The following is a 10,923-nucleotide window of genomic DNA, read 5'->3' as shown; positions in this document are numbered from 1 at the left end:
CGTCTGAGACTTCGTAAAAATTTCTGCAGAACTTATTTCAGGCGTTAGCCAGCTTTCTGTACCTATAACGATTTCAGCTTCTGTGCTTTCTATTAGCGCTTGAAGCTCAGGGACTTTCCCAGCGCAACTGCAACAATTTACAACTACAATTCCGACTGTTCCTTGATCCAAGCACGTCCTGTATTTGCCATGCACCCTTTGAGATTGCAGCCCACCCCGTACTTTCCCGAGGCCTTCTAACCTAAAAACCGCCCAGTCCACGCCACACAGCCTCTGCTACCCATGTAGCCGCCAGCTGAGTGTAGTGAACTCCTGACCTATTCAGCGGAACCCGAAACCCCACCACCCTATGGCGCAAGTCAAGGAATCTGCAGCCAACACGGTCGCAAAACCGTCTGATCCTCTGATTCAGACCCTCCACCCGGCTCTGCACCAAAGGTCCGCAGTCGGTTCTGTCAACGATGCTGCAGATGGTGAGCTCTGCCTTCATCTCGTAAGCAAGACCGGCACCTTTCACCAAATCAGATAGCCGCTGGAATCCAGAGAGAATTTCCTCAGATCCAAAGCGACACAAGTCATTAATGCCGACATGTGCCACCACCTGCAGCTGGCTGCACCCTGTGCTCTTCATGGCATCCGGAAGGACCCTTTCCACATCAGGAATGACTCCACCCGGAATGAACACGGAGTGCACACTGTATTTCTTCCCCTCCTTAGCCGCCATATCCCTAAGAGGCCCCATTACGCGCCTAACATTGGAGCTCCCAACTACCAATAAGCCCACCCTCTGTGATTGCCCGGACCTTCAAGGCTGAGAATCATCCTCTGAAACAGGGCAGGCAGCTGCATCTGGCTCAGCCAGAGACAGTGCCTGAAACCTGTTTGTCAAACGCACCGGAGAGGCTTTCTGATCAGCCTCCGGGGACGTCTTTCGCTGCCTGCCACGCCTTGGAACGACCTCCCAGTCAACCACAGGCGAGGGCTCAGCCCCACTGCGGGCAGCAACCGGGGCAACCACAGCGGCAGACCGATCTGGGGACAGACGGGACGAGGTTGACATCCCCGTGATACCCAAGTCCGGCTCCCCACAGTGGTGCCCATTGGCAACAGCCTCAAGCTGCGCGTCCTATCAGCGCCGCTTGCAGCTGTGAGCGAAGGGATGCCAACTCAGCCCTCATCCGAACACAGCAATCACAGTCCCTGTCCGTTCTAATCGATGTTGAACAACAGTTAGATAACGCAAGGGAAACACGCGAAGAATGTATTAACTAACCTGTACAAATGCCTAACGACTGTGCTACAATCTGCCTGAATTTACGATTACAGTAGGTAAAACTCGAAATTACACCTCCTATACGAAACTCACACGCAATTTATGTAAGAATCTACGAAGTAAACACTAAAGCGCGATGCTACAACTCTCAAATACTATAATACGCCCGAAATTTATGAATTAAACAATGCAAGTAACCAAAAACACGCAAAGAAATTAAGAATTAAACTAGGCATCAAAAAAGTAAGCTAGGGGTATACGACTTGCTGCTGCAGCTGCTTATCCAACGGCGGCAGGGAGCACATCGTAAATGAAATGCAAAATGAAATACATCTGTTAGTAACTGCTTAAACAGGCAACCTTGTTGTTTGTCGATTACAGCGCCATCTACCACTAGCGGGAAACAATGGTTTGAGTGAAATCCTGGTTGTCGCAGGACACAGCGAATCAGGTTGTGGAAAGGGCCAAGGTCAATTACTGTTAGTTATACAAGAACACACAACTTTGTTGCTCGAAACAATGGACAGTTTTCTCTTTAAAACAACAAAGATCAGTTTACGGCTGAGGGACCAAGTAACTTCTCCAGAATAAATTTAAATGATTGCTTTTAAAACACCAGGATTTAGAGTAACTGCTGAAGGCCTTACTTAAGTAAAATTGCAGTATCTTCTCGGCTAAAGGCAGAAATAACATTTCGGATCAGCTAAGGAAATACTTAAGAAGCCAAGCATTTACAATTTTCCGCTAAAGGCCATATTAAGGAAAATTCAAATAAAATCTTCTGCTGAAAGCCGAATAAAAATTTTTTACGTGATAAAAGAGACGTCTTAAAGATAATCTTTTACACAGTACGACAACAACATCTTAAGAAAACTTGAAGTATCTTGTCGGCTGAAGGCCCAAACGATTGCTCAAGAATAATTAAAGACCACCTTAAGATGCATTTACAGAACACGGCTGAAGGATGTTTCAAGAAAAATTTCATTCTGGAAACATCCCCCAGGCTGTGGCTATGCCATGTCTCCGCAGTATCCTTTCTTTCAGGAGTGCTAGTTCTGCAAGGTTCGCAGGAGAGCTTCTGTAAAGTTTGGAAGGTAGGAGACGAGGTACTGGCAGAAGTACAGCTGTGAGTACCGGGCGTGAGTCGTGCTTCGGTAGCTCAGATGGTAGAGCACTTGCCCGCGGAAGGCAAAGGTCCCGAGTTCGAGTCTCGGTCGGGCACACAGTTTTAATCTGCCAGGAAGTTTCATATCAGCGCACACTCCGCTGCAGAGTGAAAATTTCATTCTGGATGTTTCAAGAATTCAATATGATTAATGTGAAACCTTACAGACAAGGATTTACATATTAAAGCCACAGATGAAGGCTGAAGGCGTAAATACAGAGCAACAATAATTTTAAATAAAACACCGCTGAATGCCTAATGTTAACATAGTTGTCATGAAGTCGATTGAATGCCATATGCTAACCATAGAAGAGACAATATTAATACACAGCTGAAGGCTTGGCACAGTACCTGCGACCAAATAAAATGACAATCACAAAAACAAACAGTGGTGCTCAGAAGTGCTCCAAGGGTCGGCCTGGGGAGGAAACTAACAACAGTTTAGGTGAGACAGGCAGCCAAGCGTAACACTAAATAATCAGAAGGCAACACGACCTAGGGACGGCTGTAGAACCAACCAACAACCTAATCAGTTCCCCGTCGCGCAACCGACCAACTGCCTACTCCAGTCCGCAGACAACCTTTATCTGCTCAGTGGAAATCACAGGAGCTACACACAGTTCCACGTAAACACACTTGCACAAGAACTCGAACAATCGTAAAAACAATCACTGTGGAACAACAAGGACCAATCAATTCGATACACAGAGTGTTTCCGCAAGCGGTCGGCGACCAAATACACGTCGTCCGATGAGACGACAGACCGAACGACCAACCCACTGAAGTTAGTGTATCGGCAACCGTTGGGAGAGTCTTGCCTGTCCGAAGCTGACTGCAGCTCACACACGACTCAACTCGATGTCTGTTCGGAATTCGGAGACTCGGCGACCCGGGCACACTGGCTTGGACTGAATCATGCAGAGGTAACTCTTTCCCAATGGCCACAACATCTCTGCACAAGGAAGGAACCGACCCACGTCCGGCAAGAGGGCCAGAAACGATCAAAGGACCAAATACACGTCACCCGATGAGACGACCAACTGAAAGACCAACCAACGGTCGTCCCGCTCCAATCTCATTCCGTCGGACAGTTCATGTGTGTCACCAGCGGTCGGTGTGCACTGGCTGTCCGCACCTCATTGGCGCTCTGTACCCTTCACTGCTGGTCCGTTCCCAAACTGACTCCACTGCTGATCCATCCGCAACTGAACGCCCGACACACGACGACCCGGAAATACTATCGATCGCTCCAGAGATAGTACGACAGAGCACTTATCGATAAGCGCCGCTGCTGCCACTCACGGGCAGGTAAGGCAGGAAGTTGGTGACGCCAGTAAATGGAAGAAGTAAAGGTGAAAAACAGTGAACGGAATGAACACGAGCCACGCACAACTCATTGAGTAAACCGTGCGTATTTTTTGGCCCAGAATCAGCATATATAACAAAAATAGGGGGGGGGGGGGGGGGGTTCGATTTGAAGATACAAAGTTGATCCCGTCTATGCCGGAGGGGCGGTTAGGAGGAGGCCAGTTATAGCACAGGCGGAAGTTCCCTTTAGTAACATTAACTTTTCATCTAGAAAATTATTTTCGTACTATACGTCGGTTTCGACATATTTAGTTCTCTCAAGCTGAAACAAGAACCCTCTACTCCAGTTTTTTTAATCAGCCTTCTGACTGGTTTGATCCGACCCGTCACGAATTCCTCTCAGAGTACCAGCTGCATCCTACGTCCATAATTATTTGCTAGATTTAGTTCAATCTCTGTCTTCCTCTACAGTTTGTACCCTCTGCAGCCCCCTCTAGTGCCATGGTAGTTATACCCTGATGCCTTAACAGACGTCCTGTCATTCTGTCCCTTCTTCTTGTCAGTATTTTCCATGTATTCGTTTCTTCGCCACTTCTGCAGAGAACCTCGTCGGCCGAAGTGGCCGTGCGGTTAAAGGCGCTGCAGTCTGGAACCGCAAGACCGCTACGGTCGCAGGTTAGAATCCTGCCTCGGGCATGGATGTTTGTGATGTCCTTAGGTTAGTTAGGTTTAACTAGTTCTAAGTTCTAGGGGACTAATGACCTCAGCAGTTGAGTCCCATAGTGCTCAGAGCCATATGAACCAGAGAACCTCCTCATTCTTTACCTTATCAGTCCAACTAATTTTCAACATTCTTCTGTAGCACCACATCTCAAAGACTTCGGTTCTCTTCTGTTCCGGTTTTCCCACAGCCCATGTCTTACTACTATACAGTGCTGTACTCCAAACGTATATTCTCAGAAATTTCTTCCTCACGTTACGGCCGATATTTGGTACCAGCAGAGTTCCCTTGGCCAGGAATGCCTATTTCGCCAGGCTAGTCTACTTTTTATGACCTTTCTGCTCCGTCCATCATAGCTAATGTTACTGCCTAGGTAGCAGAATTCCTTACATTTACTTCGTGTTTCCCAATTGTAATGTTAAGTTTCTCACTGTTCTCACTGCTACTTCTCGTTGCTGTGGTATCACACCGATTTACTATTAATCCGCGTTCTGAAATAACTAAGCTGTTCATTCAATTCAACACATCCTGCAATCTTTTGCACTTTAACTGAGGATAGCAATGACACAAGCAAATCTTATCATTGATATACTTTCACCTTGAATTTTAATCCCACTCTTGAATCTTTCTTTTATTTTCCTCAGTGCTTCTTTGATGTTTAGATCGAACAGTAGGTGCGAAAGGCTGCACCCAACTCTTTCACCCTTTTTAATCAGCGCTCCTTGTTCTTGGTCTTCCAGTCTTATAAGACTTGGTTCTTGTACGTGTACCGTTTTACGTTGTCGATCCCTTTTTTCAGATCGACAAATCCAATGAATGTGTCCTGATTTTTCTTCAGTATTCAGTATTAAAGGATTCAGTATTAAGTTTTTGGCACCTACCCGTGACATGGTTGTTGGCTTGGCTGCAGATAGACTGCATCCTTTCTTCACCACGGTACTGGGAGGAGGCGGGTGGCGAGCCCAGTAACCCGGCCGCTTTTTACCCCCGGGAAAGATCCCAGGTAATCGCACGATAGGGGACTGATCTGAACTACGACCGTCTTGGAGATACTGGAACGAGGAAAATCCCATTGCCCCTGACCCAGGAATTAACATGAGGCCACCAGGGCCAGATTCTTAGCGCTCTACCACTACGCCACTTCCAACTGCTCTAAATATTTTTCTGCCAGGGAGAGCTCGTAAAAGTGGATTTTATGCCTACCACGATTTGTAGGCATAATTTCACTGGCTTTCTCTAGCCGAGTCGTGTATTTGAGACTAGCGGGAAATGAATACCTTCGGAGAATGAATTCTCTTTCTAAGCAAGCGTACGTTTGTTCAAGTACCTAGTGTAGCAACAATAACACTGTTATCTGTGTGTATTAGATTTATTTAATTGCTACTAGTTTCGGTGATACAATCGACTATTTGCAGACCCCTCTGCAAAATAGGGCGATAACGCTTACAACAGGTATCCTCGCAATATCACCAATAAAAGAAGCAGCAACCACCAGCGTCTTTGGAATTTACCGTTTACACTGCATGGGGTTGCAGTACATGAACTCAAACTTTGTAGATGATGTGCTGCAACCCGATGCACCATAAACGATAAATATGTTGATATTCAGGCCACAAAACGGTTGTAAATTGTGTTATCTCGTAATGTTAAATAAAGTGTACAGTGAGATTTTAAGAGAATCCTGTAAAATTGTCATTGACGCAACTGACATAATGAATCAACCAAATATGTGTTATACACATTTATTATCTATCACAATCACACGTACAAATCCTGTTAGGCGACCGCTATTCATCCGGCACTTGTTGATGGCACATCATGGATACAGAGAATTTCAGGTGAATAGAATGTTTGGAAATTGTAGTAAAAATACAAGCAATACTCACAGATTTTTGTCAACAGCAAGAGTTACAAAGAAAACATAAAAAATGTCGTAGTTGTAATATTTATTAACAGCCTTTAGTCATTCAGAGGTAGATGGACTATGTGTCAATTTCAGACAGCTATGCCAGGGATACACAAAATGATATGCCAAGGAATCACGAGCAGCCATTATTGTAAAACAGCCGTTATTGTAAAACATCGATAATCTATAAATGCCGTAGATTTAGTTTTAATCAGTTGGCCCTCGTGACTAACGTTACGTTTGAATCATGGTATCACAAAAATTTTCAGTAAATCATTGTTTTTAATTTCGAGTTGTTCATTCAAAATGGAATTAGGTTTTTTAACACTTGTAATTCTTTGTGAGGTCCACATAGTTACCATTCTCTGTTTTAAGTAAAATTATAATACTCTTCTTAATTTTATCTACTGTGTGTTTCTCATCTCTTAAATGTTTAACAAATGTCCATGGCTTGCTATTGTCGGTAATACAATGTTCTGTGTATTGTTTTCATGTTTACCAACTGGTGTCTGCAATGCAATATTTATCACAGTCATGTAATATTTACCGCTGACTGAATATAGGGTAAGTAAAACTGAACTATGCCAGGTGTGAATGATTATTCCGAGATTCATACCGGTTGTCTTCACTTACCGCCTGCACCATGCTTTCATATGCCTACAACAAGCGGTGCTATGCTTTTCACTCTATGTAACTGAACCTTTCTCTCTCCAGATATCTTGCACTAGAGGTGGTATAGCTAGTTGTTTTGATCACTTTTAACTTTAAGCAGCATAGGAAAATTTGGCGAGTAGTGGGTACAATGACCTCATGCAACACATTTAGTGGATTCAGAATTTAGTCGCTTATCTCCACTTTCTGAATCAATATGCTTATAATTTGCAGCCAGTGGCGTCTGCTCTTTTGTTAGCTTTTTCCAGATGGTCATATAGGTTTGCATGTTATAGACTGCACTCAGACGTGCAACGGACGATTGATTTCTGTAAAGAAGAATCCACTTACTTTAATATTCTCAGATGCAACGTTGTACGTTTTCAAGGCAGTAACCATAATCCTATGGAATATCCTTCAACAGATTACTTTAAATTGTCTTACGGTGCCAGGATCTATCTCCTGACGGTAAAAACAGTAACTTTTGATCATCATCATTCTAGTAAGCTTCAACACTTCGTGCTCTATGCCAGTCCACAACCTCAAACGTATTACGTACTGATGGCTTCAAAGTACAGTAAGAACCATTAGTTAACTACCGTAGCTTATATTTCACGACCTATATGCACCACTGATTTTAATGTCTCGTAAACAACAACTTAACAAGAAAATGTTTATTAGAAAAAAACTATCTTTTCGTAAGTATATATAAAAAGGGTGCACCATTGATAGTGACCGGGCCAGATATCTCAAGAAACAAGCATCAAACGAAAAAAGTACAAAGAACGAAACTCGTCTAGCTTGAAGGGGGAAAGCAGTTGGCGCTATGGTTGGCCCGCTAGATGGCGCTGCCATAGGTCAAACGGATATCAACTGCGCTTTTAAAATAGGAACCCCCATTTTTTATTACATATTCGTGTAGTACGTAAAGAAATATGAATGTTTTAGTTGGACCACTTTTTTCGCTTAGTGACAAATGACGCTGTAATAGTTACAAACGTATAAATACGTGGTATCACGTAACATTCCGCCAGTGCGGACGGTAATTGCATCGTGATACATTACCCGTGTTAAAAGGGACTGTTCACCAAATGCGGAAAAGGTCGATATCGTTTTGACGTATGGCTATTGTGATCAAAATGCCCAACGGGCGTGTGCTATGTATGCTGCTCGGTATCCTGGACGACATCATCCAAGTGTCTGGACCGTTCGCCGGATGGTTACGTTATTTAAGGTAACAGGAGGCGTTCAGTCACATTTGGAACGTCAGCCACGACCTGCAACAAATGATGATGCCCAAGTAGGTGTTTTAGCTCCTGTCGCGGCTAATCCGCACATCAGTAGCAGACAAGTTGCACGAGAATTGGGAATCTCAAAAACGTCGGTGTTGAGAATGCTACATCAACATCGATTGCACCCGTACCATATTTATATGCACCAGGAATTGCATGGCGACGACGTTGAACGTCGTGTACAGTTCTGCCACTGGGCAGATTTTTTGCACGCGTTCTATTTAGCAACGAAGCGTCATTCACCAACAGCGGTAACGTAAACCGACATAATATGCACTATTGGGCAACGAAAAATCCACGATGGCTGCGACAAGTGGAACATCAGCGAGCTTGTCTGGTTAATGTATGGTGCGGCATTATGGGAGGAAGGATAATTGGCCCCTGTTTTATCGATGGTAATTTAAATGGTGCAATGTATGCTGATTTCCTAGGTAATGTTCTACCGATGTTACTACAAGATGTTTCATTGCATGACAGAATGGCGATGAACATCCAACATGATGAATGTCCGGCACATAGCTCGCATGCGGTTGAAGTGGTATTGAATAGCATATTTCATGGCAGATGGATTGGTCGTCGAAGCACCATACCATTTCTCGCACGTTCACCGGACCTGACGTCCCCGGATTTCTTTCTGTGGGGAAAGTTGAAGGATATTTGCTATTGTGATCCACCGACAACGCCTGACAACATGCGTCAGCGCATTGTCAATGCATGTGCGAACATTACGGAAGGCGAACTACCCGCTGTTGAGAGGAATGTCGTTACACGCATTGCCAAATGCATTGAGGTTGACGGACATCATTTTGAACATGAATTGCATTAATGTGGTATTTACAGGTAATCACGCTGTAAAAATTTGTGTTTTCAGAGGTGATAAGTTCGCAAAGGTACATGTATAATATTGGAACAACCGAATTAAAATGTTCAAACGTACCTACGTTCTGTATTTTAATTTAAAAACCCACCTGTTACCAACTGTTAGTCTAAAATTGTGAGCCATATGTTTGTGACTATTACAGCGCCATCAATCACAAAGCGAAAAAAGTGGTCCAACTAAAACGCTCGTATTTCTTTACATACTACACGAATATGTAATAAAAAGTGGGGGTTCCTATTTTTAAAAAACGCAGTTGATATCCATTTAACCTCTGGCAGCGCCATCTAGCGGGCCAATCGTAGCGCGATCTGGTTTCCCCCTTCAAGCTAGACAAGTTTGGTTCATATATATATATATATATATATATGTGTGTGTGTGTGTGTGTGTGTGTACGTGCATACGCGTGCGCGACCTGTTTATTGACAAGCTACTAAGACGACACAAATAGAACGCTTTCCGCCGTCTGGCATGAGAATGCTGTTATTTCAGAATTACCAGAGGTTCTCGCTGACGACGCTGCACTCATCTTCATTTCCGAACCTTGGCTGTTTTGAAACGGGAAAGTCGTAAAGAGCGAACTTATATCAGGTAGCTACTACGCGGGCTTCTCTCGATTACTCCTCCGCTGTTTATGGTGCTCGTTATGTCCGATTAAATGAAGTTATGGAGCAATAATGGGAATATATATATCTAAAATATTTTCGATGTTCGTTGTGCTCGTTTAACATAGAATGAGGTCTGAGAGAACCGCTGCGTCTAGGTTTCGTGGATTTACTACTCCAATATGCGTGTGCACACTTACATAGAAATTCTGATGGTGCTGTAATCAGCACCGAAGTTAGTGTCTAGACATGCATGAGTGGATGAAAAAGCTTCCAAATGTTGCTTTACATAGGAAGATCCAGTATTATTACCCCAGCAATTCTCGCACCGTCCGCAGTAGTTGGAAGAATGGACGGGCTACACCCGCCTACAAAAGAACAACAGAAGTGATTCACAAAACTGCCGCTATCATTCCACTTCGTATTCGCACAAACTGTTATACCCAGGTATTTGTATGAGTTGGCTAAGTCGAATTATGACTCTCTAATATTTTACTCAGATGATACTACGTTTCTCTTTTTGTGAAACGCGTAACTTAACATTTCTGAACACTTTCAGAAAGTTACAAATATGTACACAACGTTGAAATCTCATCATGATCTGACTATATTATTGTATCTTTATTCCGATAGAACTTCATCACGTAGGTCTGCATCATCTACAAAAATGCTGCTACTATTAATATTACTTGCTGTATCTTTAATATACTTCCGTGGCGCACACCTGAAGTTATTTCTACATCTGTCGAGGACTCTCCATCAAAGAATGTTGCGCTCTCTCTATCACAAAATCCTCAGTCTAGCTAAAAACTTGATTTGCTACCAATATGAACGTACTTTAGTTACTAAAGGTTGGTATTGCTGGGTCTTGCCCACTCATTTCATACAGGGCGCCTAAAGGATGCTGCGTTCTCGGAATGCTATACAAAAATTCAAGCAAATGACAGTAGTTTTATTTCAATAAAGGAAATTGATAATACTTAACTTGTATTTACACAGGTGTAGCAAACGATGGGCCAAATACAATATAAGTCACACTCTATGGTTATATGTAATTTTCCTGCAAGTTTGACACACACCACTAATAACTGATTTGTGAGTGCTGGTCTACAACTGTGCCTATAC

Source organism: Schistocerca piceifrons, chromosome 2 (genome assembly GCF_021461385.2).
Source record: "Schistocerca piceifrons isolate TAMUIC-IGC-003096 chromosome 2, iqSchPice1.1, whole genome shotgun sequence".
In the NCBI taxonomy this organism is placed as follows: domain Eukaryota; kingdom Metazoa; phylum Arthropoda; class Insecta; order Orthoptera; family Acrididae; genus Schistocerca; species Schistocerca piceifrons.
This window is presented reverse-complemented; position numbering follows the sequence as displayed.